General features: G+C 49.3%; 1 protein-coding gene across 1 annotated transcript in view; it reads left to right on the top strand.

The window, feature by feature from the left end:
• Window positions 1–13,489: 13,489 nt before the first annotated feature.
• The window catches only part of LOXL2 (lysyl oxidase like 2), an 82,183-nt gene continuing 68,146 nt past the window's right edge, over window positions 13,490–27,526 (top strand). The window contains exon 1 of the mRNA XM_016141533.2: window positions 13,490–13,645. The gene's annotated coding sequence lies outside the window, so the exon portion shown is untranslated. The remainder of the gene's footprint in view (window positions 13,646–27,526) is intronic.

Below are 27,526 nucleotides of genomic sequence, written 5' to 3'. Positions count from 1 at the left end.
CGCATTTTAAAGCTACGTTTAGAGAAACTAGGAGGACCTCACTCACCTCGGGTGGTTTTCTTTCTTCTTAACCCTATCTTGAAGAAAAGAAAAAAGAAAAAAGAAACCCCAGAATTAGTGATGAGTCTGGGCAAAGTAAGATGGATGTTTTTCCAAAGCCCATAGTAGAGAAAATAATTTCTGTAAATTGAACTTATTCTACGCGTAGCTTCAGAATTTTATTCACTCAAAATCGTAAGCGGGACGAGGATAGATGTAGCTACATCAAAAGTAAGGATTTTTGTTCGAAAGCCATCGCAGTCAACGCTAACGTGGCAGGCCGAGAACAGGGGTTAATATATCCATCTATATGAGGTTCCTTGAAAATCGACAAGAAAAAAGAAATCAAAAGAAAAAAGGCTATGAATAGGCAGTTCACAGAAGCACAGGCCCGAATGATGAGCAAAGCGAGTGGAATGAGAGAGCCTCTGCGTTACGCCCCTCAGAATCGCCAAACTTGACGTTTTGACAACGATGTGGAGACACTTAGGTCTTGCTGTGGTACGAACCCTGGAATGCGAGCTGGCAGCACTTCGGCTGTGAGCATGTCCAAGAGCTGGTGCTCCCCGGAGACGTGCCCGCCAGGTCCGTAAGGGGACTCAGCAGGATGCTCTCCACAGCGCTGCCTGAGCCGCTGGGTGGCTGGAGGCAAGCCGCCCTTGGGTGAGCAGAAGGCAGCAGATGCTGTGGAATCCTGGGCAGCCGTAAGAGACAACGCATTCTAAAAGGAATGCTGAATCTTCGACAGAGAAATGAGATTTGTAGCTCGACGCCCTTCACGTAAGCGTGAAGCACACAACCCCGTCGATCCTGAGGACATGCATGTTTCGACTCTCTGGGGGACACTAATTGGTAATAAAAGGGGGACGGAAGATAAAACTGGTCTCCTTGTCTTAGGCTGACCAACTGTACCCATTTGCCTGAGTCCTTCCTGGTTTTAGTACTGAAAGCTTCGCATCCCAGCAAAGCCCTCCGCTCACAGCCGGTGGGGTGGCTGGTCACCCCTCCATCACCACCGCCTCCACCTGGTATCCTCAACATGGCGGCCTCGAAAACCCTAATTCAGGTCACACCAACCTACACATCACTCGAAGAAGAACCAACATGTTTATAATGGCCTACCGGGCATACGCAGTGTGCCCCCACACCTCTCTGACCTCCTCAAATGACTCCCCCCTACTCACTCTGCTCCAGCCCTGCCGGCCTCAGGAACTTCAATGGCTTTCTCTCTCACGGAGGCCCACCTGGTCCACCTTCTTAAAACTGGAAACGCCTACTTAACCATCTACCCGCCCCCTTACCCTGTTTCAGCTTTTTCCTCGTGGTAACGCCCTCCTTCTAACACACTCTATATTCACTGTGTTCCTTGTAACTCTCTCTACTAGAGTGTAATCCACTGCTTGAAGGAAAGGGTAGCAGTGGGCCGAGCACCGAAGAGCAGGCTCGGCTCCACCCTGGGGCCTGGGTGCAGGAAGCGGGCTTCCTGTATTGGAAGGAAAGAAAGTGCTTCTCATGCAGAATCAACGCGACAGCATAACCATGGCCTCCGGGGTGCCAGGCAGGCTGCTCTAAGCACTGTATTAACTTACGGAATCCTGAAGACGGTATCGTGCGGTGGTTCATTCATTATCTTCGTCGTCCAGGTGGAGAAACAGACGCGCAGAGGTTCCGTGACTGGCCCGCAGCTGCGCGGCTGGTGAGTGGTGGGGCTCGCAGCCCGGTCCCAGCCCGTCCTCTACAGCTGCACCGTTCAGTACGGCAGCCATCGGCCACACGTGACCTGTCCCAGCTCTGACGGGCTGTACGTGCAAACCACACCCCAGATTTCAAAAGGCCTAGGACACAGAGAAAGGTAAACTATCTCGATTTGTTTGTATTGGTTCCATAGGATGTGATATTATTTTGGCTATATTGAGTTACATAAAATATGTTATGAGACTAACGTGCCCTGTTTCTTTTTACCTTTTCTTTTTTTTTTAATGTGGACACTAGAAACTTTTAAATTACCTGTATTCTCACATTATGTGTCTATCAGAAAGCGTGGACCCCCTCGGCCCCAGAGAAGCGCTAAATCTCAGGGCGGGTCTAAGGCCTGAACCAGAGTCTCCACTTTACAAGATCTCCAGATCACTCACCGTGCACACTGAATGCTGACAAGTGTCGCTTTCGACCAGGAGCCAGAGAACATTTTCTTGAAAGAGCTGGAGAGTGAATATTTCAGCCTAGCAGACCACATGACTTCTGTCTGAAACCCACTACGCTCTGCTTTTATGGTGTGAAAGGAGTCCTGGGTAATATGCAAATGAATGGGTGTGGCTTTATGCCAAGAAAACTTTTTTTTCTTTACAAAATGCAGCCGGTGGGTCCATCCCGCCCATGGGCAGTAGTTTGCCAATCCTGACTCTCGACCACTACCCTATACTGGGCTTTATGTTAGGAAAAGACCTCCCGCCTCCAAGACACCACCCTCTGCCTTTCATTCCCTTCCAGGACCCTCTGGAGAGTTGCAGGCCCTTGTTTCTGGTTCCTACCAGCTGTCGCTTAGATGTCCCATAGGATCCTAAACACAAGGCCACATGGGAACGCTTCATGCCCCATACCTCTGCTCTCTATGCACCACTCAGACCAGACACTGGAAGTCATTGGAAACAATTTCTGTCCAGCTAAGCAGTCACCAGTCAAGTATGAGATCCACCATTTCTGTTTGCTTGTTTGTTTTGGGTATAAGGTTCCAGGTGCAGCTCAGTCATTCCACCTGGATAGTTTGCCCTCGGAGCCTGACCAAGGGCCCCGGTGACAAGTCAATCAGGGTCTGAGTCTGACTGTGTTCCACCTACAGAAAGTGATGTCGCCACCTAGCGGCTGTGGGTTCACACCGACGCACCCCCTCCGTGAACCTGAACAACAAGCAGCCATAGCTTCAGCTCAGCTGTTGGTGGTGTTAACTCAGCATGAAAGGTCAGGAGGCTTTGGCTAGAAATAAGTGACAAAGGGTCTTGGGGTCTGCAAACCAGAAACACAATTAGGCAGCACCCAGCGGTTTCCGGTGAAGACAGAAAAGCTAAGTGCGCTTACAGCGAAACGTCCATTCTTGAGAAAATTCCGTCCTGCATTCTCAGCCTCTGTGTTGGGCCACCGGTCTTCCAGGTGAGCAGTGGGGTGGATACTGGATGTCAGGTGGTCGGGACACGTGACCGTTCTTTCTGAAGCTGGAGTGAATCTTGGGGTTAAAAGTGACAGAGTCAGAAGGCAGGAATGACCTTACCCTTGCCGCGGGGGCGGGGGGCGGGGGCGGTGTGGGGGAGGGGATCGGGAGTCACGGTCGCTCGGCTATACCCAGCCGCAAGGTTAAGCACAGAACTGGACACAGGAGTCTAAAGAGTACCCCAGAGGGCAGGTCTCAGATACGCATTTGGGATTTGGCAGCCTCCAGAAGTAGTTAGAGCCAGGAGCCTGGGTGGGATCCCCACATTGAGCTCTGGGGCCCTCGGACACTAGGAAGTCATGACAATAAAAAAAAAAGAGAGTGTTTGCCTTTAGGGTAGGGAGACAGTTTTGGGAAAGAGCTTGTGGTTTGTGGGGATGCTTCCAACAAGACAGCAATATTCTAATTCTTGAGCTGAATGATAATCGTATGGGTGTTTGCTTTATATTACTTTATTATGTTCATGTTCCTATTTTAGGTACTTTTCTGTGTATAGGTTATATGTTATAACTTTAAAAATTTTGAGATGATAGATAGATAGATAGATGATAGACAGACAGACGGATTGACTGACTGAATGGCCAGAAGTTATTTATGTTGAGCCATAGGGAATGGCTTTTAAAAATATATATTTTTATTATTGTTATTATTATTATTATTATTATTATTATTATTAATTTACTTCAGCTCAGGAATGCCAGGGGTCCTTTAAGGGAAAATGATTCCAGTTCTCAAGATAGAAGCTCTGCGGAGACAGGGGCTGCTGCTGGGTTGGCCTGAGCATCCCCGCTATGGTCGCCTAGCAACCCAGGAGGAGGCTGGTAGCTGGGGACCAGCCTCTGATTACGGTGATTTCCTTTGAGCTGCTCCTCTCTTCATAATCACACCTAATAACCATAGAGCAACTTCCCCTCTTTAAAGCTCATGCACTTTCTATTTCTTTCACCTTCTCAACAGCTCTGTGAGCTAGGTGGGGGAGATATAATCATTGCTCGGTCGGTCTACAGGAAAGAACACCAAGATGCAGTGCACACAGAACAATGCGAATTATCATCGCGAGGAGGGGCTTTGTTATCTAGCCCAGCCCCGTATTTCCTGGAGAGGAGACCTGGGACTGGAGCCCAGTTCGCCTGGTGTTCCTGACGCTCTCCGTGACACTGGTCCGTCATTCTGGAGGAAGCGGCTCCGGTCGCACCTGGTGCGTCATCGGCTCCAGAGAATGAGAATGAAAAGGGAAATAAGGTCTGAGTCTTATTATGAAACTAGTTCGACCTCGTGGATCTCCTAGAAGGTCTTGGTAACCCTCCCCAGCCCTCTAAGCGCACATTGGGAAGCATTAGAGGCCAAGTGGGGGACAGATGGTCACCTGGAGACAAGTCAGGGCGGTGGCTGAGAGAAGGGTGTTGGATAGACGTGACACTGTTCACACATCTCTAAGGGCACCTTAATTTACAAGGCAGATCCCTTTGGTGGGAAGGTGACGGGGGCTCAGCGAGTGAGCTGTGTGTGAGGAAGGGCGTGTGACCTCGGAGGGGACAGAGGACAGAGAGGAGAACCCAGGTCCCAGCGTTGCCAGCCGCCAGCTGTGGCCAGGAAGCCAGGGAAGGAAGCAGCTCCTGAGTGTTTGTTTTTGTCTGCTCAGGCTGCTGAAACAGAACACCGCACACTGAGATACTTAGACAACAGACGTTTATTCCTCAGAGTTCTGGAGGGTGAAAGTCCAAGATCAAGGTGCCTGCAGACTTGGCTCCTGGTGAGGACCTGCTTCCGACCTTGCAATGGCCACCTTCTTGCCGTATCCTCACATGGCAGAGTGAGAGAGAGAGGGCTTCGGTCTCTTTTCCTCTTCTTATAAAGCCATGAATTGCATCACAAGTCCCGCCCACTCATGGCTGTATCCATCCTTTATGACCTCCCAAAGGCCACATCCAAATACCATCACAAAAAGGGAATAGGGCTTCGATATATGAAGTTGGGGGATACAGTTCAATCTGCAGCAGTATTCCTGACATTTTGGTGACTAGTCCTATCAGGGTTTAGGGACTCTTTTTTTGAACCATGGAGTCCTCTGAACTTTCCATCCTCTCCGGATATTTAAAATAAGGCAACTGTCCCTGGGGGCTCATCTTGGGCCTTTTCCCCCAAGAGTGGGGGCACTGGTGGGCAAAGCAGGATTCCTCTTCCTCTCCCAGGGTGCTGAACTGGGCCTGGGCATGCAGGAGTCCCGTAAATACCAGTGGCTGGAATGGAACAGATTCAGGCTGTGTCCTCAGCCAACCCGGAGTGACCTGGGCAGGCTGCTCAAATGCTTTTGGGGAGACGGTCAGGCTTTGCTGGGCTGTGGCCTGGAGCAAGGGCCCTGCCAGATGCCAGCACATCAGGTTGCAGAAAAGCTTTCATTTTCGTCTGGTACCCCACCCCCCGCCACACACACACACACACACACACACACACACACACACACACACACCCCTCTTCCCTATTTTGGCTGCATCTTTGAGACAAGGTGGTCAGAGCTGGCAGAAGCCAGGTGTCTGGGAATGAGATTTAGACCTGTTTTTTTATTTTTTATTTTAACTTTTTTTTCCCCCTCTAAACGACTGTGCTAGGTGAGTCTCCCTTTTCTCTCAGCAGGAGACTTTCCTGGTGGAGAAGGATCATGAGAAATGAGGAAAACAGCACAATTATAATGTGGGCAAAGCTTGTCTTCAGAACCTGTCACCCACATTCTGTGCCTTTGCCAGACTCCCAGGGTTCATTCTGTGCTCAGCCCAAGCCCACCTGTTCCCAGACGTCCCAGATATCAGGGCTCCTCCCTGAGCAAAGATGACGCTGTCTTCCCAGGCAGGCGTCTTTCTCTTGCCATTCCCTCGTGGCCGAGTCTGGAACGCATTGCCCCTTCTTTCCTGCCCGTCTAGTCCCTACCCTTATCTTACCCCTCACCCCGACCCATGAACACCCCCCAGACTCTATGCCGCCTGCCCCCCACTGTTCAGGCCCTCTGATCTCTGCTCACTGCATAGTGCCAGGCATTTTGCACTGAATCTCATACTGCTTTGTCCTGGTATTGAATGCGATCGTCTCTCCCAAATCACGATGGAAGGCCCTTGAGGATCGCATCAAGTTTTATTTATTCCTAGTACCCACACACACACACACACACACACACTCACACACACACACGAAGGTATGATGATAATCCAGGTGCTTGGTGAAAACCGTTCAGAAAATAAGAAGACAAGCACACACTGGGGAAAAAAAATCTTTGCAAAACACATCTGATGAAGGGCTGTGTCCAAAACATGCAAAAAAATTCAACACTCAGCCATAAGGAAACAAACAACGCAAATAAAAAAAATGAAGACAATGTCTGAAAAAAAACACCTCACCAAAAAAGACGAGCAGATGGCAAAAGAGCCTATGAAAAGATGCTCCGCATCGGAGGGCATCAGGAGAATGCAAAGTGAAAGAGCAATGAGACACCACTGCGGACCTGCTGGACCGGCCCGAACCCGGAGCGCCGAGCACCTCACGTGCTGCCGAGGCCGTGGAACCGTGCGGACTCCCACCCGCTGCTGGTAGGAACGCAACACGATGCCGTCACTCCTTTAAAAAACTTAAAAAGAGTTTGAACCCAAACTGACAACGTACCCCGGGGAGCAAGATCCAGCTGCTCCCATGGCCACTGTTCGACATTTTCTTACCAAACTAGACAAACTCTTTTTTCCCCCACAATTACTCTACTTTTTTCCTAATTGTTCTCATTGTGGTAAAACACACATAACGTAAAATATGGCATCTTAACCACGTTTAAGTGTACAGTTCCAGTGGCTCGACACGCGTTCATTACATTGTGCCACCGTCGCCACCATCCATCTCCAGAACCCTCTATAACACCTTATAACTCCTTTGTCTTGTAAAACAGAAGCTCTGCACCCATTACACAATAACTCCCCACCCCGCCTCCCCCAGCCCCTGGCAACCGCCATTCTACTTCCTGTCTCTATGAATTTGATCGCTCTAAGCACCTCATATAAGTAGAGTCATACAGTATTTTTCTTTTTTTGTGACTGGCTCACTTCAGTTAAAATAATGTCCTCCAGCTTTATTCAGAATTCCCTTCCTTTTCAAGGCTGCATAATATTTCAGTATATGTATATACCATTTATTTAAGCTAAACATACACTTAGCATACAATCCAGCAATCACAATGTACAAGCCCTTGATATTTACCCAAATGAGTTGAAAACCTATGTTCACATAAATACCTACATGTAAATATTTACAGCAGCTTTATTCAGAACCTCCCAAACTTAGAAGCAACCAAGCTGTTCTTCAGTAGGTGAATGAATAAATCAACTGTGGGACACCCAGTCAGTGGAATCATATTCAGCAATGAAAAGAAATGAGCTATCAAGCCATGAAAAGACATGGAGAAACATTAAATGCATGTTACTACATGAAAGAAGCCAATCTGAAAAGGCTACATACTGTATGGTCCCAGCTATAAGATATTCTGAAGGAGACAAAACCATGGAGACAGGAAAAGGATCAGTAGTTGCCAGGGGTCGTAGGGAGGGAGGGACGATTAGGTAAGCACAGGGGATTTTTAGAGCAGTGAAACTATTCTAAATGATACTGTAACGGTGGATACACGATACATTTATCAAAACCCACTGTACGACTGAACGCCAACGTCAACTATAGACTTCAGTTAATGATAATGTATCGATATTGCTTCATCAGTTGTATCAAATGTACCTCATTAATGCAAGTTGTTAATAACAGAGGAATCTCACTGTGTGAGATTTTTCTGTAAACTTAACACCGCTCTAAAAAAAAAAAAAAAGTAACTAGAAAAGAAGGCAACTTCAAGTGACATTTATAGCTCCACCTAAATTAGCTTAAAACTAGCTGGCACTGGCTATGAGCCAGACACTGTTTTCTAAGCGCTTCACGTATATGAATTCGTTTCGGCCTTACAGAACTTCTGCGAGGAATCTCCACATTTTACAGGCGAGGAAACTGAGGCCCAGGCAGGGTAATGGCGTGTTCGGTTCACAGAGCTAGGAAGCGGTGAAGTTCGGCTTCAAACCCAGGCAGCGTGTACTGAGCTGGTAACCACACGGCGCCCTGGGTTGCCGGTCCCCAAACCGCTTCCATTTTAAAAGGGGGTGGGGGAAGGTCGAGGCAAAAGGACAACGTTTTAAACCAGCTTTATTTGGGAATAATTTATGCAAAATCAAGTTCACCCATTTTAAGTGTCCAGTTTCTTGAATTTTGGAAAAAAATTTATATATACCAATGTAAACGCCACTACAATCAAGAAATAGATCCTTTCCACCACCCCAGAACGTTCCCTTATGCTCCTTCCTGGACAAACCCCATGCCCACCTCCAGCCTCAGGCCACCGCCGATCTGCTCTTCTAGAGTTTCATATAAACAGGATCATACAGTCTGAAACTTTTTGCTGGCTGGCTTCTCTCTCTCTCTCTCTCTCTCTCTCTCTCTCTCTCTCTCTCTCTCTCTGCATGTATTTTTGAGATTCAACCATACTGTTGGATGGTTATTCATCAGGGACTAATTCCTATGGCAGGGTTTCACACATGGCAACCCCCAGCAGAGGAAAGCATGCTTTTATGTAGGCTCCTCAAACTTTACACACCTTGGTCAGCCTGCTGTCAGGCCACACTGTGCGGCATTAAGCTGAACTTGACCCCAAATGGGCCTTAAGCATCAGCAGTTATCAGAGGGGCTGAGTAGCTGCCGGCCCAAGCTCTGGACAGAAATGGACTTTTTCTTCTGCAGAATATAAAGGATTGTCTTGCCATGCTTCATTAAAGCATGTTATGAGGTCTGAGCTCCCAAATAAATTGTTTTGTACCCTCAAACATACTGCTATGATAATAATAAAGTAAGAAAAGGAAAAAAAAAAAGAGAGAGACGGGGGAAGCTTCGTCCGTAGTGTGTGACAAAGAATGATTTTACATTCTAGAAAATAGGTTACAGGAATGAACTTATACTTTTAAAATGTGAAATATAACCACTCCTGAGAACACACACATGCAGTTTACAACTGTGCTTTCTGAGCAAATTTGGGATCCTCCTAGGAGTTAGGAGACCTCCATCTGGAGCTGGTTTCAGCACTGCTGCGAACCCGCTGAGGGACCGTGGTCCAGTCAACAACTCGCTGGGTTCCTGGTTCCATGTCTGTACACCAGATGCTTAGGCCTACTTAACTGTTCTTCAAACACTGTCAGTTTTAAAACTTGGCCCTGAGGAGTGTGAGAAGTGGACCACTAGGGGGCGCTGCCTGCTAGGAGACGGTGTGAGCTGCCGCCTATGAAGTGCCACAGCTGGTTAAAAGTGTTCGTGACAGAACACTACAGGTTTCTGACTCTGAGAAAGCCAGACGGTGGGGCCCGGTGGCTGTCTAATCAATGTAGGACCACCGAAATAGGTGAAATATTTGACCAGCCTCTTTTAGCCACCATCCCCTCCCCCAGGGCCAGATCCAGACGGACTGGGCATACATTTCCAAATCACCTTCCCAAACAGCTGAACCTACGTTTGGTAGGTTGGTTTCCTTTTAATTTAACAAGTAGACAAGTTGGAGCCTCTTCTCCAGTTCTATAGATTTTAAACTACTACTTTCTCCATTCTTATTAGTTGGGGTAATCCTAAATAATACCAACCGCGATTATTTCTGTTTTCGTCGTGCCTTACAGGTTTGCATGTGTTACAGGCTTTCGAGTGTTTTCGGTTCCATCTGGTTCGCTTCGGCAGACACTGACGGGCCGCGGCGTGTGCAAGGCACGCTGCTGGCTTCAGAGGTTAACGGGACACGGGCTCCCGGTTTCTGTGCGCAAGATGCTTAGAGTAACCCTGTAAGAGGGATCAGGTGGCTTCAGAGGTTAACGGGACACGGGCTCCCGGTTTCTGTGCGCAAGATGCTTAGAGTAACCCTGTAAGAGGGATCAGGTGGAAACATGAACAACCGTACACAAGGAGGAAGCGACGCATAGCTCAGGAGGGGCACACGTTCAGTGCCATGGAGGCGGGAGGAAGGTGGGATCTCCCGCCCTGCCCAGGCTGTGAGGAAGGGGGGTCGGCAACGGAGCTCGACAGCCAAGAAAAAAAGCGGGAGCGAGAACAGTCCACACCCTTGGACTCAGTCACCACGTCCTGAAATGTGTCGGAAGGAAGTCGTTCCTGTGGTCCTCGCCAAGAGCAGGAGGGTGCTGCTTTCCTTCCCGCTGCGTGGGGTCCGCGGCTCCCGCCGCCCCCCCCCCCGGCCCCCGCAGTGCTGCGCGCTGCGCCCTGCGCCCTGCAGGGTGCAGGCCAAATGGCCAACAGCGCCTTACCGTGCAGTGTCCCACGGCAGCCGCGGTTCCACGCCCCCGTGTGCACGTGGCCCTTTTCCTCCTCCAGGAGAGAGTGAGTTTGGTGCTTCTCACAGAGGCAAGTGGGGCAAAGGAAGTCACTTCTCCAGGGAAGGCGGCTCTGGGACTGGAACCCAGGGCCTCGGGCTGTAGAAGCGCACTCTGCACCCACGGGGCGCCCGTGCTCTGAGGCAACACAGCGCCTGGGAGACGGGCGGTACGCGTACTGACCTACGCACAGTCGTAAAGCATATGCTCCTTATTCTCTTTCTTCTAGAACAGGGGTCTACGGCCTTCCTGACAGGGTCTCCAGGGTCTTCTGTTCATTTCCACAGTAGCACATCAATGAACTACCCTGTGCAAGCTGACATTGAAAATACCCGTTTTCTCTTGGGACGGGCGTGGTGAGGCGCACATACTGAGGCCTCCAGTACGTGACCACTTAGTACTCGCAGAAGGGGTCAGCTACCCTTCAGCTACCCCAGCTTGCCCACTTTTAAGCTCTGTTACTCTGGGGAAGTTACCTAGCCTCTCTGAGCCTCAGCTTTCTCATCTGTAACAATTAGAAGGGACCATGTAGTAGCTGCTCATGAGAAAGCAGTATACTTACCCAAGGATCATGTCATGGTGTAACTTATGCTAATAATTTTACGTTCAATGATAGAGAAAGGATGCCATAGAACATGACAGTTTTAGACCCTACTATACTCTTAAAACCATTAAAACATTGAAAAATGCACACAAGCTAATATAGGTGTTTTTTTTTTTTTTTTTTTGGTTTAAAAAATATCCAAAACATTAGATGTCTACCGCTGTTAGGGCACTAGGGTGACAAGTTTCTTTATTATGCTTTTTCATATTTTCTGAGTGTTCCACAAGGAGTTTGATTTTTTTCTTTTTTACACAAACAAAACATAATCTACAAAGTTAGTTGCCTTTCATCGTATGCCTTATTGGATAATGCTTTAGCAGAAAAGGTAGGGACTAGAAGTGGAGGGATCGGAGAAAAGGGGGAAGGGAGAGGAGAGGCTCCAGTTCCACGGGCGTTTATTGAGCATCTGCTACGTGCGGGCTCTGTGTGGGGTGTCGACTGACTAGGCAAGGGTGTGGTGTGTGCAAAGGCCCTGGGGCGTGAAACAGCAGTCTTGGAGAACAGCAAGTAGGGCCTTTGGAAGAGAGGAGAGAATGCATCTGGGAGAAGGGCAGGCAGGAAAGGGACCATTCGCTGTATCAAAGGGTTCAGACTGCATTCTGAGGGCCTGGGAACTACTATGAAGTTTTTTGTTTTAACAGTTGCAATTTTTATTGAGATAATCATCAGTTCACACACAGTTGTAAGAAATAATACAGAGAGCTCCCTCATACACCTTGCCCATTTTCCTCCAACAGTGACATTATGCAAAACTATGGGACCGTGTAACAGCTAGGGTATTGACATGGCTGCAAGCCACTGGTCTCACTCAGATTTCCCGTTTTGCTTGTACATGTGTGTGCGCATGTGTATTAAGTTCTATACAATTTTATTACCGGCGTAGGTTCTTATATCACCTCGGCCTTCAACATACAAAACAGTTTAAAGTCACAGGAATTCCTGTGGCCCTTTTATAACCACACCCACCTCCCCCCTGCCACCCCCTCCCCGGCCTACCAGACCAGGAAATTGATTGGCTGTGGAAGGTGAGGAGGCGGGGCCTGAGGAGATCTCATTTCTGCCTGGCAGTGTTCACAGGGGTTGGGGTGGGCTGTGGCATAGAGTGCCAAGTTTAGAGCTCGCTAGGTTAGCTGTGGCCATGGGAATGACCAGAGGGCCGAAGTGGGATGTCCTGGAGGCCAGTGGATTTACAAATCTAGGGTGAGGGGAGAAGCGTGAGCTGAGGCTGCGGCTGGGAGTCTCCACCTATCACCCGTGGTGCTGTGGGTTTGCTAGGGAGGAGTGGAGAGAGAGGACAGGGCTCAGGAAGGAGCTGGGGGTAGATACAGTGTCTGTCCGCAGTCCGCGTCCGGGTCCTGTCTGCACAGAGGCTCACGGACTGGGGCCTTGTTTTACAGCTGGCTGCCTCCTGTTTGCTCAAGCCTTGTCCCGGCTTCAGGAGCCCTGGGAATATGCACAGAGGGCTCCCCCAAACTGCATGACTACCTCAGTCTGGCCCCTGAGTGTGAGCCTCTGAGCCAAGCGTGGAATGTCCTTCTACACGATACACACCCCTTAGCTGTGTCCTGTCCAGTCCCCCTGAGTACAGGGCTTCCTGATGCTGACCCTGCCACGCGGAGAAGGGCCTTAGAGGTCACGGAATCCAAAGGCTTTGATTCACGAAAGGGAGAACTGAGCCTCAGAAGGGAGAAGCTTGGCGAAAGCCAGAGACCCGATCTGCTGGAGGAAAGGGGGCTGTTTGTTTCCTGTTTGGGGTCTGCTTTCCCCATAGAGAACACCCAGGAGAGATGGAGAAACGTTTCTGAACTCTTTCAGTCTTCAGTTTTTATTGAGCGTCTACTACGTGCCAGGCAGTACTGGAGTCTCTGGACAGTAGATCGATTACCGTCGGCCCCTAAAACTGGTGGAGACAGACATCGAAGGGTTAAGCGCCAGGACCGAATTGGAGGCGGAGGGCAGCGGAATCTCCCCGAGGAAAAGCCCCCTCCTCGCTGCTCAGGCTCCGGAAACCTAGGCGGGAGGAACCCGAAGATGTGGGCCGCCGGCGCGCGGCCTCCCCGCGAAGCCCCCTCTGGCCCCGGGAGTGGCCGCTCTCAAATTACAACAAAAGGAGCCGGGGGCCGGGCCTGGCGGCGGCCGCCTTCAGGGAAGGGGGTGGGTCCGGGGAGGGGTTTGCCGTCTGACTCGCGTTAAAAGTACGGGGGAAAAGGGTAGAGGAGCGACTCCAGCCCGCGGCTTCCTCGGCTTGGGGCTCGCCGTCTCCGACAGCCCCTCGGCTCGGGAAAGGGGCTCGGCAGCGCCGTGCGCGGAGAGGGGCCACCGTGGGAAGCTGGCCCCCGAAGAGCCAGGGCGGACCCCTGCTGCCAAGTAAGAGCGCCCCCTGCAGCCCCCAGTCTTCACAGCGGTTAGAGGGGCAGCGGGAGCGTCCCCACGGAGTCCCCAGACTCCGCTCCCCGCGAGGACGTCTCACCGCCATGCTTGGGGTCCCCTCGGGCCCCGAGCGGCGGGCGCACGCAGCGAAGCAGAGAGCTGGGGACGTGCGGGCTAACGGGTCCCCCTCCTGACGCGGGCGGACCCACCCAGCGCCACCTCGCCGGAGCTGGGCGAGGCGAGGCGGCTGGTGCGCCCTGGGAAGCGGGGCGCTGGGTTCCCCGCACGACAGGGGCGCCTGCAGCCGGGCAGGACAGAGCCGGTCGAGGCTCAGTGTGCATGCACTACGTGCGTTGGGGAGAGGGCGGGGGGTGCAGCGTGGGGCCAGGGCCCGGAGTGCTGGCTTTTGGGGATGTGAAGGGCGCGCGGGACGGGGGGAGCTCTGAGGTGTGCCCCGAAGCTGTGGCATTGAAGCGGGGTTTGGGGTGGGGGCCACTGGGGCAGTGGGAGCTCCAGTGCTCACTGCTTGGAGTGGGGTTTTTCCCTTCGCCTTCCAGTGAGGCTCGGCTGAGCGCGGGCCGCCCCGAGCCTTGCGGGAGCAGAGCGCGGTCAATGCTCCAGGTACTCAGTCACCCCCGCGTCGCTTCGGCTCGTCTGGGGACCAGGGAACCCCTTCCGTCCTTATCATAGAGAAACCCTTGAGTAGGAAAGACCCGGCACTAGCGAACGTACAGGTCTTGCGTGCAGAATCGCCCGGGGCTGACGGGGCGGGGAGGTAGGGGCTAGGGGATGCGGGTTGGGGTGGGGTGGCTCGAGCTTTTCCTAGCCTTGCGCTCTGCTCCCGCGGTCCCCGGTGCCTGCAACTTTTACGCAGGCGCTTTGGCCGCTGCGCTCGGCCCCCACCCGCTCCAAAAAGTTGGGAGACCTCTCACGTAGCCGCCTACTGGAGGTGTCGTTGGAAATCAGCGCCGGTTTAGAAATGACAGGAAGAGATAAACGAGATTCTTGCCTTGTTCATCACCCCCCACCCTAGTGAAGACCCCCAGAAACAGCCGGCGTGGGGGAGGGGACTGATCTACTCTTGACTAGGAAACCTCGAGTCCTGATGAGAGACATGCAGGAAAGTTAGACAGATGCCCCAAGTTAATTTTGTGCTCTAAAATCTTGGAACTGCGGAAATCAGTCCAATCGTTTCGTTTTGCAGAAAAAGGAAAAGCGCCGAAGTTCAAGGCCATTCGATTAGTTAGTGTGGGGCTCGAACCCATATCCTTTACACCACCACTAGCCCGCCTGTCCTGGAACCCCCAGAGCCCGTTTGTCACTCTGGGTGGAATTATTTACTTTTTAATGGTGTATTGTGTACGTAATGGTCAGATATGGGCCTTAGGACGAAGACAAAGTGTTCATTCCTCTGGTCCGTTTCCAGATGAATGACGGACTCACCCGACGCTGCCTGAGCTAAGTTATTCCTATCTTTCCCCGCTTTGTCCTGTTCCGCTTTCTGGTCTCTAGTATATCTGTCCCTGGAAGGACCATCAGAAACCCCTGGCATCGTGCACGTGCACCTCGTGGGCCCCTGGTGAGTCTTGGGGCCCAAAGAGACTGAGATTTAGTGGTGTTTGTGTGTACGTGCCCGCATGCACGCACGCGCGCGCGCGCGCACACACGCACCCATCAGTCTCTCTCCCTCTCTGTGACTTTGTGTTGAAAAGTGACTTGGTCTAAGGCCACTTTTAAGTGGCAAAGCTGAATATGAAACAGGTCTGACGTTTACAGGTTGGCTGGCACTGTGACGCCTCTTCTACCTTTGAGCTCCTGGCCTGGCCCTTTCCTGCCTTTCCCTGAGCCCGTGTCCTCTGCCCAGTGAACGGACTGTGTGGCGGGGCCTTGTGAAGGAAACAGATTTTCTGTGTTCTAGAGACGACCGCCAGCGAAGCTTTCTGATATGCCAGACAATCCTACACTGTTTATTTAGAAATTAGTTTTATTCTGACAATTTTCAAAGACGCGCAGTAGCGGCGGGAAGACCCCCATATTCTCCTCGCCCGGATTCTACAGTTATCAGCATCTTGCCACACTCGCTTCCTCCATCCTTTTCTCTTTCTTTTTTTTTTCCACTGATGTCTTTTAAAGCAAATCTCAGACATCAATCATGTCATCTCTATGTGTGGTTTCAGTGTGATCTCTAAAAATATTAAGTAACCATTATGCCATGATTATACCTAAGAAAATTAACAGTTTTTTGGTATCATCTACTACCCAGTCCGCATTCAAAAATTTCCCAGTTTTCCCCAAAATGTCAGTTTTACAGTTGATATGAGTTCTGGGGTTTTTTTAAAATATAATTTATGTTTATACTGTATGTTATTCCTTATGTGCGTCTTATAACATCCCACTAAAGAGTGAGATGGATATTATTGAATTCATTTTACAATTAAGCGGGCCTGACGGCGCAGCTGGTGATTGGTGGAGCCGGGACCTGCCCCCGCCTCCTCGCTCCTGCGCATTGGTGGATTGGTGGTTGCGTTTCCAGGGCCGCTCAGGGAGTTATCAGCTGTTCTCTGAAGGGTTCGTTTGGCTTCCGGCTTCATCCTGGGCTTATCATTTCCCCTACACCTGCTATCAGAAATTCCTGTGTAAATATTTAGTAATTGGCCATTTGGTGCTGGAGATAAATTGGCTGCAAAATCAGGAAGCTTAGGTTTAGTTTCCAGCTTATTGTAAAACCGTACAAAAACAACGTATCTCGGGACTCAGGGTGGCCCTGTGAAATAGAAGTCATCGTCCTTCCCCATCCTCTGGCTCCTGGGTCTGAAAGAAGGAGAGAAGAGACCGCAGCTGGGATTCCTGGAAGACATAAAGGACCCAGAAAGAAATCTCATTGAGAATAATTACCCATCACTATCATCATCCCAGGATTTAGTCAGAGGGACTTGTAGTCAGAGGTTCCTAAATTCTGTAACACAGAAGAGGCTTCCGTCTGCAGGCCTTCATTTATGGACGACTTTGTTTATTCTGCCTTTGTCCAATGAGGATATAGAACATCAGAATTTTTTTACTTTTAGCATTTTCATTCACTTCGAAGTAGGGTGATAAATCATTTTTACACCTCGTTAATGAGACTCATGAATCAGAGTTCTTCCTTGGCCATGTGAGAAGATGAAATCTCTCATTTCTTGACTCCTAGATTTTCTGCTCTCACGTTCATTGCCCTGAAATAGGTGAGAAGGAACAGACCTTCCGTAAAACAGCCGGTTAAGGGAGGGAGAAACTGGTTGCTCTGATCCCATTATTAATTAAACAATAGAACCCAAAAGGGGCAAAGCATTCACCTTAAACCACGCTGTCTTCTGGCAGCTGTGCATAGCTAACGGGCTATCTCACGGGGGTGGAATTTCTAGGTGATTCCACATCAGCAGCTGCAGTAGCTCCCTTTCTTTTACAGTTTCGGGAGCATTCGGAGGTATAGTTCCCCTCTCCCAGGGCTGCCTGGGCTCACAAGAACCGTTCGGAATGACTATTGTTCATTTCCCTCAAGAGAAAGGCCTCTGTGGTCAGCGTGCATGGCAGACCGGACCCTAGGTGAGCCATAAAGCCTCAGATGAAGCGGCTGGAGCCTGTTCTTCTCCAAGCCACAGAGCCAGCAGGACGCATGACCGTGGGCCAGAAAAGGCAGAGCCGAGCAGATGTCCCCAGATACGCGTCCTCAGCAGCACACTGCTTATCTTCTAAGTCTCCAGGCGTGTCTGGGTTGACGCGAGTCTTCAGACCTTCTCATCCTAGGAATTCCAGCCATACTCCTGCTGGAGAGCATGGCGGGCGCGCGGCAGGGAACATAACCCGGCCAGGTGTGGCAGCAGGGAACACAACCCGGCCAGGTGTGCTGCCCCGTCTTCCTCTGCCACCTGTGTCAGAGAAGTCTTTGGGCACCAGGGCCACCCTTTCGAAGTAGCCATCCGTCCGAGGGTGATCAAACATGATGGTGACAATCTAGATAAGATTTCCGTGCAGAGTTTTAAAAAATCTGTCGCACATCCCCTGGCAGAAACAATCTACCTGGGTAAGTTGTGTGTGGCAAGTACAGGTGTAGAATGAGAACTGACTCGGCAGGTCAAGAGGACGTGATCAGGACGGCAGTCAGTGAGTTCTTGTCCACTGTTTTTTGTGCCCTTCACTGAAATACCTTTAATATTATATTATATGTGAATGGTGATTTATTTTCTTCAGTTATTTCATTGTCGGACAAGCAGACACAGCTAGCCACGTGGATGTCCCATAGTAAGTCCCCCTTGATGTGTAACTCACGTAATGATAACGGTGTCTTCTGAGGAAATAATGTTGCTCGCCTATAAAGCATATGCTTTATGAGAAGGGAACTTATGTCGATGACTTGTAAACTGCTTAATTTGTTCAGATAGTTTCTTTAAACTGTCCTTGAACTTGGGTCCATGGACCTCCCCCACCTTCAGCCTTGTCCTGGGTACCACTGGTGCACTGGTATAAGTAACACAGCTTTCTAGAGTGCCTGCATGATTCAAAGGTCTAGAAAGAAAGACGTTTTTCTAAACATCTTTCTAAAGCTTTTTAAAGACCAATACAAATATAAATTTGAGTAATGTACATTTTGAAAGTAAACTCCCTCCCGGCCCCTGGAGGCAACTACATTCTGCTTCCTGTTTCTACTTTCTGTTTCTACTTTCCTTTGACTCCTCCGGGTACCGCATATAATTGGGATCATACAATAATTGCTCTTTTGGGATTGGCTTATTTCACTTAACATATCATCCTTAAGGTTCATCCATGTCGTAGCTGTGTCAGAATTTCCTTCCGTTCATCTGGCGATGGACTTCTGCATTGCTTCTTCTTTTGGTTATTGGGAATAATGTTGTTACGAGCATAGATGTGCAAATACCTGCCCTGGATGAACTTTTGCTTGCAACTACCACCTAGATCAAGACTATAATGCTACCCAGAACGGTGCATGGATTTAAAGGTAAAGCAGGAGATTTCAAACACATTTCATGGCTACGTGCGGCTGCTTCGACTGCACCTCAGGGTCTTGGGATTGCGTGTTCATTTGCTCTACCACGAGGTGGTTGGGAAGAGATGTTTGAGAAACACAGTTTATAATCTGGAAGGCCACAAGTTAGTTGTGACATTTAAGCAACCTCATTCCTTAAACCTTCTAGGGAAGGTAGTGCCCCATGTTTGGGATCTGCAGTTGTGGCCAGATTAGGCTGTCACCGCTGAGTTTCGTTCTTCTAGGCTCTTCCTGGGCCAGAGGTGTTTGCATGCACCGGAGAATCCTCAGTTGCAGCTTGAGTTTTCAGCCTTGAGTCAAAAAATTCTATGGCCGTATCCTGTCTTTCTGCCTTCCTTTCCTTCCTTCTTCCTTCCCTTCCCACCTGGCCCTCTCTCTTTTCCTAACTGAAACGACCTATTAGTGACCTTTTATGTACCAGATGCTTTGCCAGTCACTGCGGGAGTCACGAAAGTAAGGAAGACATGGTATTCGACATGTGTGTTTTAAAATAGATTCGTAGTCAAGAATAATATGGTGCCAACTATAATTAAAAATAATTTTTTAAGGAAGAATAATATTCTTTGCCCAGCAACCAACCCCATGATGTCTGCCTAGTGCCAACCGCAGCCTAGAGCATAGCCAAATGATTTGTGGAGTTTGAGTTTGTTACACTACAAGAAGAGAGAAAGACTATCCATCGGGTTATCTGGAATTGCTCTAGCATGGCCATAACCCAGTTGTGAGAATAACTTTTTAAAAATACTTTTAAGCCGCCTTGAATTCCAGCGCTCTGTCAGAGATCGCCCTGCTAGGTGTGCTGTTTAGGGGCCACTGTAATGATTAAAAAGAAAAAAACTAAAATGTAGGCATCAGTGAAACCCTGTGGGATCTCTGATCTTTTCCAGTGGCATTCTGGGTTTCCTTAAACTGACGTCCCCTACTGGCTCTTCCCTCCCTGCCGCTCTCAAAGCCACGCCCACCTCTCCGCCCAGCTGCCCCGCCCACCTCTCCGCCCAGCTGCCCACTCCCTGCGTGGTCATGTGCATGACAACGTCCACGTGGTGATGTTGCCTCAGCGTTGTTGTCCCTTGCCTGGAGACTTGCTAGTTTCCTAACTGGCCTCCTTTCCTCTTCATCTTACCCCATGAAAAACCATCCTTTATGCAATAGCCAGAGTGATTTTTTTCAGATCAAGGGTTGATACACTTCTTGTAAGGGCCAGAGAGCAAATACTTTAGACTTTACCGTCCATACGGCCTGCATGGCAACTGGTCAACTCTGCTCTTTTAGTGGGAAAGCAGCCATAGATAACTAGTAAAGAAATGAGCATGGCCGTAGTCCAATAAAACTTTATTTCCAAAAACTTTATTTACAGATTTGGCCCCTGGGCTCTAGTTCGATGACTCCTGCTCTAGAGCACAAATCTGCTTGCCCTTCCTTAGTTCCTCATCCCCCACAGGAAAACTCAACATTTCTTAGGATGACAGTCATGTTTCCTCAGGGCCTGCTGCTCACCTCTCCAACCTCGCTTCTTCCACATCTCCTCACCGCCCCCCACCACCCCACCTTGCCCAGCCCTTCCACTTTTCATCTCGTAATTCTGAACCACACGGACCTGCCTGGAGTGATCTCCCCACCCCGCCCCACACCTACCTGTCCAACTCAAATTTACCTTCACAACCCGCTCAAGTATCAACTGTCTAAAGCTTTTCCTGTTCCTCGTCCCCTATTATAATCACCGATTTCCAGTGCTATTTCCACACCTGTTTCTGTACTTGCTTCTCTAAGTACACCGTGAATTCTTTGAGGGTAGCACTTAGGTCAGATTCATCTTTGGATTCCCAGTGCCTAATACAGCGCTTGTCATGCAGCAGATGCTGAATAAATGGGTATTACTAAACCCTCAGTTCTGTTCCCTTCACCTGTATGTCCACCCTTGTGCTGGCACCATGGTCTTGATAACCGTGGCTTTGTAATAATATCGTTTGAAATCAAGAAGTGTGAGTCTGTTCACTTTATTTGCCTTCCTTAGAATTGTCTTGGCTATTCTGGGTCCCTTTCAACTCCATGTGAATTTAGAATCGGCTTGTCACTTTCTACAAAAAAAGTCAGTTATTATTCTGATAGGGATTGCGATGGATCTGTAGATCGATTTGTATTCTTATCTTAACATTATTAAGTCTTCCAATCCATGAACATGGGATGCTTTTCCATTTATTTAGATCTTTAATTTCTTTCAACAGTGTTTCGTAGTTTTCTAAGTATAAATTTTGCATCAAATCTTTTGTTAAATTTATTCCTAAGTATTTTTCGATGCTATTGTAAATGGAATTATTTTCTTAATTTCACTTTTGAATGTTCTTTGAAAGTGTACAGAAACAGCTAATTTTTATAAATCGATCGTGCATCCTGTAACCTTGCTGAGCTCTGTCGTCAGTTCTCGTAGTCTTTTAGTAGATTCCTTAGGATTTTTTATTTATTCATGTGAATAGATTCTTAAACAGAGAGTAGATGTTTGGGAAGTGGCTCTGCGATGCCCTAGAACAAGGAGCGGCAAGTCCAAAGGCAGCGCAGTGTGGAGGCAGGTGCTTTCTGGGAACCGCGCGCACTCAGGTCAGTACCGCTAGAACGTAGAGCTGCGGATCGAAACTAGTGCTCGTCATGCTGGAGAGAGTGGAGGCCGGTGAGAGCCAGGCCATGCTTGAGGACGCGGTAAGACTATTAGAACCACCCTTAGAAAGAAGCCCCGAAAAGACTTGTGGCCGGCACCAATGACGTCGATCAGGTCCCAGGGTAGCTGAGAAAGTCTGCCTCCCTCAGGAAGAGCAAGAACGTGTAGGTGTCTGTGTATATGCCACTATTCTCCGGATGCCGTTGTCTCCAGGAATGACCGCTGGTGACACGGTACCAGCTGGCATCGTGCAGCCGAGCCCGGCCAGCGCCGGTGATGTGGCAGTCGGTGCCTGCTGCTGTTATTCACGGAACTTCTGGAAGGGAGTCAGCGCTTCTCGGCAGCAGGATCCCAGATCACAGGTTCTTAACAAACTTCAGGACAGCACTCCTGCCCGCTTCCCCACGTAGCCGGACAGTTCCAGGCAAGCCCAGGATGTGACTGCGGTCTTTGTACCAGCGGCTCCTTCCTTCGCTGGGCCCCCCAGGTCTAGTTCTCATCTGAGGGGCTCAGGCCTGAAGAATTGACTGTTGGCCCAGGTTGCATTACTTGGATGAGAGCCTGGGCCGGACGTTCCTGGAGACACGGAACATGTCCAAAGCCAAGGCTGAATCCTCTTGCGACTAATGTTCCCTGAGGCATGAGGGCAGCTAAACAGGGAGGGCTTGGGGAAGACATCGCTTAGGAACTGCGTTCAGGAAGTGCCTCCTTGGCCACTTTCGAGGGGCCATCTCGTAGTACAAGTGGTTTGATCATTCCCTCCAGCCCAGGACTCCCTCCACCTCATACCCAGTACAATCCTCTTGTCTGCACTGTTTGAGCCCCTCCTGACTTCAGCATCTGTGCCTGGATTAACCCTTGGCACTCCGCTCTCCACGAATGTGCACGCGGGGGTGCCCATCACTAACTCCACTTCCCCCTGGCAACCAGACTCGTTTGCAGTGATTGGGTTGCTTGCCAAGTCTGCACGCCATTCTGGCCCTGGGTTCTGTTCTTCTCCCACAGCCTGCCCTGTAAGGGATTTAATATCGCCTTCAAAGTGGCACAGAAATTCAGACCAAGGTGGCTGCTGAGGGTGGACTCTAGGGAACAGTGTGTCTGGAGTGTGTGAGGCGGGGGAGTGGGAGGATGGTTAAAACCTGTCACCCAGGTGGTGTACTAAGCGCAATTGATGGGTGAAGTGACAACCTGGAATTTTTTCCAGGTTGTTGGGATTTTACAGTATAATAGCTACTGCCCATTGAGCATTGCTATGAGCCAGTCACTATACTGGGCACTTGATACTTCTCATGTGACTCACTTAGACCCTAGGACTCTTCTCCATTGGCAGAAGCTGGATTTGAATCTGAGACCACTCTCAGGTGCCAGCGCCATGTTCTTTCCATTATTATATGTTCTCCTGTCGTCAAACCATGTCTCCATTTGTTCAGGGAATGGGGGCTGGCGAAGTTGAACCTGAGAGGCATCCACACCTCCTCCCCTTTCCTCCGCCACTGTGACAACATTGCCTTCGAGCAGCGGCACCGATTCGGGGTTTTCCCCGTGGGCCCCTCTCAGTGTGCTCTGTGCTGTAGAGATAAGATGCGTCTCTTATGGACACTATATATTTGGCTTTCTCTTTCTGATCCAATCCAAGAGTGTCTAGCAGGAACATTTTCATATGTTTGCAAAATTGTGCCTTCAGCCTCCCCCGGAAACAGCCTGGTCAAAATGAGATTCCACCCAGAGCCGGAGACGGACTGCGGGGAACCCCATCGGTCACAACAAATTATGTCCGACAAAGACTTCTTTCTGGAGGCTGAAAAAAAACTCGGCTTTGTATGTCTGCCTTCTCACCATTAAGCTGTGCCTTGAACATTCCTGCCCCGTCGCCAGAAATAGACCAGGCTGAGGTGGAATCTTTGGCCAGGGGCCAAATGGACCAGCCCTGGCCAAGCCTGGTGTCAAAGTCGGCATTCTTCTCTGGGGTGGTTCAGAAGGGCCCCCTCGACCCCCAGGCATTCCCCTCCTTCTCTGAGCACACCCCATTCACACAAGACAGCCTTCCCCCACAAAGGAATGCGTTCCACGTGGGGCCAGAGCCCTCCTGGACCGCAGCTGAGGTAGCCTCTCCCAGGGCGCTCTGGGCCCTGAATGAGGACCATTCATCTCTGCTGCTGGTCAAGCAGGAGTCCCCGCTGGCCTGCGGGGGAGGTTCTGATGGAGGAGAAGGCCCGAGCCCACCCCCTGACCCAGAGCTCAATGGCGACATCTGGAAGAGCATTCCGTCCCGGTGAGAGAATTCAGGGGAGCCCCCGCTCCACTGTTCAGCGCGCTGAGCAGGTGCCCTTTGCATTGTGGGCCACTGCTCCGGGCTGGCTGCTTATGTGACACGTCCTGTTGGGGGCCAGCGAGCCCGTTCCTGGAGCACACAGCGGGGAGCTAGCAGAGGGAGGAAGGAATCACCTCCCCGCCCCGCTGGGCCACTGGGCTGAGGCCGCAGGAGGGCAGAGCTGTCACGCAAAGGCCAGAGGCTAGCCCACTTTCGGAGGGTCCTGTGCCCCAGATAGCCATGCTGGTGGGAACTGGGAACGGAACGGGGACGGGGAGCAGTGAAGAGGATCAGCTTGTGTAAGAAACATGCTTTTTTGTTAAAGGCACGAAATCCACTGTGCACAAACAGCGTAGGATTTTTACAATGTGTTTTCTCCTCTTCTCTGTGTGTGCCCTTGGTATTGACTAAAACTCAGCTGCTCACCTTGGGTACTTTTTTTGACTGGGTGTCACAAAGTGGGGTGTCAGAGATGGGGGGCCACAGTTTGTGACATTGGTTAAGAATGCACCAGGGACATCAATAGCAGATGGGCTTTTTAGAAACTATTGTTAGGCAAGTTGTACAACACAGAATGCCTTTTACAGGTAGATGATGAAATGATTCAAACGAGATTGCTTTAGGGGGAAGAAAAACATTTGAATAGCCCCTAAGAAATCTTGAGACTGGGAGATTTTGGGGTTGGGGTGAGGGAGAAGGCCTTTCACAGTCCTTCCTAGGGAGGATGAATCAGCTGTCAAAATAGTAACCTAAAAATTCCTGTCTTACAGTTTCTCCTTTTCCTTTTGGAAACTTTTCCAGTCAAAATTAAGTAAAAGATGTGCAAATATTCACCCATTATCAGTACAATGCCTCTTCTGGAATCATAGAAAGCATTGTTTCTAGAATGTACTAGAAAGTTCCTGGGATGATATAAGCTATGAAGCTAAAGATGTCCTTCAATGAATGATGTTCATCAGACAATTGAAGTAGCAAGTTCATAATTGACCGAGAAACTTGAGCAAGATCAGATGTAGAACCTCTTCCTCTCGCTCTGCCTACTCCCTCAGCCCCCACTCTTGGCAAGACCGGGAAGTACTGGTTGACTCAAGTCCTGCTTTAATGTCTTACTTGCAGACACTGCAGACTCCCTGGAGCCCACTCTCCCCTTGAACTCTACCCAGTTTATACAGCACACATGAAAACACCTTTTTGTTTAAGCAATTAAGCTTTTCTGTAAGAGTGTATATTCTTTGCAGCAAATGTTTATTTCTAATTTTTGAGTTCAGTTGTTGCAAGAGATGGATCCAGGAGGAATGACCTAAGCTCATCCTTGGGAGTCCCTAGTTCCCCGAATAACACTTGGGGAAACTCGAAGATCAAAGTTAAACACGACCAATTGCATGATGCTGCTTAGCATCTTGCAGCTGACACCTGATCAGCCTGACCCAAACCTAGCCTGTTTGAACCAAAATGTTGTACCCGTTGTTTTTTGATCATGACCTTAAGAAATACCTTTGATATTTCTAACCATCATGAAAAGTAGGTGTTTCTTGTTTTCCTTTTTTAAAAAGTTGCTTTAAAGTACATATCATTTCCATTTGATAGATGAAATACTGAGACTTAAAAAATCTGAGTGTGCCTGAGGCTGCAGAACTAGTAAGTAGTAGAAATGGGATTTGAACGCAGTTCTGTGTGACTCGAAGCCCCTGGTTCATGCTGCTTACTGGCAATAGGGAGGTGGCAATCTGTCCAGCCTGTCCTTGGTGGAGGAAGAATGTGCAGCCTGTCTGAATGAGTCCCTGCTGACAGGCGGTGTTCAGGGCCCGTGCAGAAGGTGAGCTGATGCTGGCTGATGTTTGTCAGGATTGCCTGGAATCTTGAGTCCCAGCGATATGATGGAACTCTTTCCCTATCTCTCCCAGATGTCCCCTGGGCTCACAGTGGCTCTTGTCTGCAAAGCTTACATGACTATGAGCAACTGTGTGAATGTGGTATCTTCCAATGGATAGATTTGAACGTAAGAATGTCTTCAACTGCTTAGCCAAGAGCCCCCGTGAGAAAATACTGGGACGGATGACTTACCACGTTCCAATAAGCCACAGTCATACCCTTCTGGCACACACTGGCTCTTCTTCGTGTCAGTTAAATACCGCAGTCCTTGGGCATCTTGCCTTGAACCCTCTGATAATGGCCCACTCCCGAGCTAAACCGTGTGAATAATTAAAACCATCTGCTGCATAGTTCCTAGACTTCACGCGGATGGGGTTTTCACAGAATGCTCCCCAAGGTAGACCTTCCTCCTGTGAAACATTCCTCTGTGTGCCTGGAGAGGGTTGGTGAAACCTGAGTTTGGTGTGGTATGAGTGAATGAGCTGCAGAAATGTTCTGCTGACCCAGTTGGCTGTAATCAGGATAGAGGATGCTCCTGAAATTTCCATGACAGGTGATGATGCAACCTCACCGGAGTAGACTCTTCTTGGACCTTTCATGACCTTGGAGATCTGCAAAGGTGAATGCTGAGAGTAGATCTTCCTGCTGTCTGTCTGAAAACTCTCCCAACTATCATATCATGTCTCCACCAGGCTTTTTGATGTCTGTAGAGAAATACAGCCCTCTGACCGAGGACTGATAGAGCAGGTGTAAAGAGGAGAAACGTGTCTTCCGTCAATCTAAATGTCATCGAGCGTCCAGAAGGGTCGAGGGAGCATTTACTATGTTTATTTATGATCGGGAACACGGGCACATACTCCACTTCTGTTTGGCTGTCTTCCTTTTGTTTTTCTCCAATTAAAATTCAAGCTTTGCTTTTGGTTTTAATAATTTGGTCCTAGTACCTTCCTTAATGAAGCTCAGATTTTTTAACCCAAAGCAGTCTTTTCAAGCAAATTGGTCCCTGGGCAATGCTGAATATTCCAGAGTGTTCTTTTCTCAGCAACAGAGATAAAAATAACTAATGACTAAAGGGATCGGTTCTGGTATCTGGCTGCTGGGTGCACCTCCCAGCCTGAGGGATTTTTAGCTGTGCGACTGTAGTTAAATCAGGTAGCCTTTCTGTCCCTCGGATCTTCCTCAGGGAGACAGGGATGCTGATGGTTGCTCTCTCAGAGGGTTGCTTAGAGCTGTGTTGTACAATTTGCAGCGACCGCCACATGGACCACTGAGCACTCGCAATGTGCTAGTCCGAGTTAAGATGCACCGTGAGTGTAAAGTTCACACCAGATTTCAAAGTCTTGGTGCAAGTGAAGAATGCAAAGTGTCTCATTAAAAATTTTATATTGATAACATATCAAAGTGATCATATTTGGTATGTATTGGGTTACATATATCATTTTGCATTATTTTTTCCTGTTTCAGTTTACCTTTTCATGTGGCTACTAGAAAAAAAAAAATGTATGTGGCTCGCATTATGTTTCTATTGGGAAGCACTCGTCTAGACCAGAGGATTAAATGAGTTTACACCTATAAAGCAGAGTTCCGTGTCCTTTTGGCGAGAATCTAGAGCCTGATGATCTGAGGCGATGCTAGCGCTGGGGAGCGGCTGCAAATCCAGATGAAGCTTCGCTCACCTGCTGCTCACCTCCTGCTGTGCGGCCCAGTTCCCGACAGGCCACGGACTGGTCCAGATCCATAGTATAAAGCACTTTTCACGTAGTAATTGGTAAAGAATGAGTAATCGATAAATACAGACGGTTTTCTTTGGTAACCTTAACTTTCTAACAGAATCCCGCCTTCAATGCCAGCCCACATGGTTGGGGTCCAGGTTGCTGTATGAGAGCAGAAGTCATCTTTTTAGAACAGGTGGGAGGTGGGGTAAATGAATTCATAAAGCAGGTGGAGAATAAGAAAGTCTGTACGTCCGCAAGCGGGGAGACTACTGCGGAATTACTCACC

This window comes from Rousettus aegyptiacus, unplaced genomic scaffold (assembly GCF_014176215.1).
Source record: "Rousettus aegyptiacus isolate mRouAeg1 unplaced genomic scaffold, mRouAeg1.p scaffold_m13_p_16, whole genome shotgun sequence".
Classification (NCBI taxonomy): Eukaryota; Metazoa; Chordata; class Mammalia; order Chiroptera; family Pteropodidae; genus Rousettus; species Rousettus aegyptiacus.
Note: the sequence above shows the minus strand (reverse complement) of the source record. Positions and strands in the feature narration are given on the sequence as shown.